The following is a 2,374-nucleotide window of genomic DNA, read 5'->3' on the forward strand; positions in this document are numbered from 1 at the left end:
ATCATCACTGGCTTAGCGGATGATTTCCACATCCTGAAAAGGCACAGGAAGCTCTTCACCTTTGGGGTTGCGTTCATCACTTTCCTGGGTGCTCTGTTCTGCATCACAAATGTAAGTATTGTTTGGGGGAGGTGGGTGCCAACCGATGGGGTCACAGTGGCTTTCGCATGTCACAGTTGGAAGAAGTTGGGTTGGGAATATCATCACTACAAGGAAGGAAGGAAGGAAGGAAGGAAGGAAGGAAGGAAGGAAGGGGGAAAATCAGCAAAGGAAACAAATGAGGCAAAATATTTACAATGTATGAAAATTTAAAGAAAGGCAAAGAAATTAAATATCTATACAAGCCTTCTGAGGCATAGGTTTGGATCTGTTCAGTCCTTCTGAGAACATGCATATTTTTATTTTCAGAACAAAGTTTGAGTCCAGCGGCACCTTTCAGACCAACAAAGTTTTATTCAAGGTGTGAGTTTTCGTGCACACGAAGTGTGTCTGACGAAGTGTGCACGCACATGAAAGTTCACACACGAAAGTTTGAATAAAACTTTGTTGCTCCTAAGGTGCCCCTGGACTCGAACTTTGTCCTATCGCTTCAGACCAACAGGGCTGCCCAACCTTGATCTGTTTTTATTTTCGTTTATTTGAATAATTTATACCCTGCCTCTCCCCCCCCCCCGAAATTGGAATCCAAAATGGATTCTCCTCTTCTCCTCCATGTTATCCTTCCAACAACTCTCTGCGGTAGGTTTGGTTGAGAGGGTGTGATGGCCAGGTAAGCTTGCTGGCTGACCTTGGACCACAGTAGAGATTTTAACCTGGGTCTTCACGTTCCTAGCCAGATGCTCTAACATAGCACTGGCTGTCTACATAGAAGTGCCACCTTGACTTCCAGAAGAGCAAGGTGGGATGCCGCGAAGATGGCGTAGTGGTTAGGAGTGCGGACTCTAATCTGGAAGAACTGGGGTTTGATTTCCCCACTCCTCCATGTGCAGCTGCTGGCATGACCTTGGGTCAGTCACAAGTTCTTTCAGAGCTGTTCTCTCATGAACACGTCTTGAAAGAGCTCTCTCAGCCCCACCTATCTCACAGGCATAGTTCCCTCTAAACTGAGTGAGTGTGAGCCAGCTCACAGATTTTTAGCCTCCGGCTCACACATTTTTGTCTTAGCTCAGGAAGGATGGCTCCAGAGCAAACTGATTTATGCAGCAGCCAAATCGCTCGCTCACAACTTTAATGCCAGTAGCTCACAAAGTAGGATTTTTGCTCACAAGACTCCACAGCTTAGAGGGAACATTGCTCACAGGGTGTCTGTTGTGGGGAGGCAAAGGGAAAGGAGATCAGGGCTATTTTGGGGCAGGAACACACAGGAACGGAGTTCCGGCTGGCTCCCAAGTTGGCCACGCCCCACAGGAACTCATTAGCATAATAGGCCACACCCAACAGCAGAAACCCATTAGGATTGGCTACATTAGGGGTGTGTGGCCTAACATGCAAAGGCCCTGGGTTTTGACAACAAACAAGGTAAACAGAATAAGAAGCAAAAGGCGGGTGTGGCTGGATAACCACACTTCTGGTAACATGTGGGTGCGGCCTAATGTGCTAATGAGCTGTTCTGTCAGGGGTGTGGCCCAATATGCTAATGAGTTCCTGCTTTTGGGTGTGGCCTATTATGCTAATGAGTTCCTGCTGGGCTTTTTCTACAAAAAGAGCCCTGAAGGAGATTATAAACCACTCTGAAACTCCTTCGGGTGGGGGTATAAATCCAATCTCTTCTTCTCTTGTTCTTCTGTTGGCTGTTGCAAATTTATGAAATTTGACTATGCAACTACATGTTTTTTTCCTGTTCTAGCCCCCTGGACTGGATTATTGTTCAGGCTGGCTTGTTCTGTCCAGTCCTGTGTGCGTAAACTCAGTATCGCATCTAACTGGGATAAATGAAATGTATACAAAACAGAGATCAAACGGCATAGGTAGTTCCCAAAGTTTTGCTGTTTTTGTTTTTGTTTTTAAATCAGACAATAACAGTGTGTTCTCTAGAAACATTTTAGGTCTCCTTTGTTAAAGGGGAAATATCAAACAAATATAGAACAACACAATTTTCTGGAGCAGCCTGCTGTTGATCCCATTGGATTTGCATCTTTTCTTTGTTATTGTTAAGGTAGCCTTGCAGATTGCTGACCATTACGCTGAGCAAAGGAGTGGCTAAAGTGCCCTACCAAGTATTTCAAGGTTAGGGTTGCCAACTCAAAAATTCCTACCGGCGGGGGAGAGTCCTTTAGGTCCGGGAGCTGGTCTGGGATGCGCGCTGTCAGACGTCAGACGCTGGGGCGGGGCCACGCCATTTGAGGGGAAAACAAAGAGTTTTCCCCTCAAATGG

At 46.1% G+C, this 2,374-nt stretch overlaps 1 protein-coding gene across 1 annotated transcript in view; it reads left to right on the forward strand.

Annotated features, from left to right (window-relative positions):
- Nucleotides 1–2,374, forward strand: part of LOC107122162 (sodium-dependent noradrenaline transporter-like) — a gene marked incomplete at its 5' end in the record, with an annotated part of 41,185 nt that overhangs the window by 15,563 nt on the left and 23,248 nt on the right. The gene's annotated exons all lie outside the window — the stretch shown is intronic.

Source organism: Gekko japonicus, unplaced genomic scaffold, assembly GCF_001447785.1.
Source record: "Gekko japonicus isolate JY-2015 unplaced genomic scaffold, Gekko_japonicus_V1.1 scaffold5761, whole genome shotgun sequence".
Classification (NCBI taxonomy): domain Eukaryota; kingdom Metazoa; phylum Chordata; class Lepidosauria; order Squamata; family Gekkonidae; genus Gekko; species Gekko japonicus.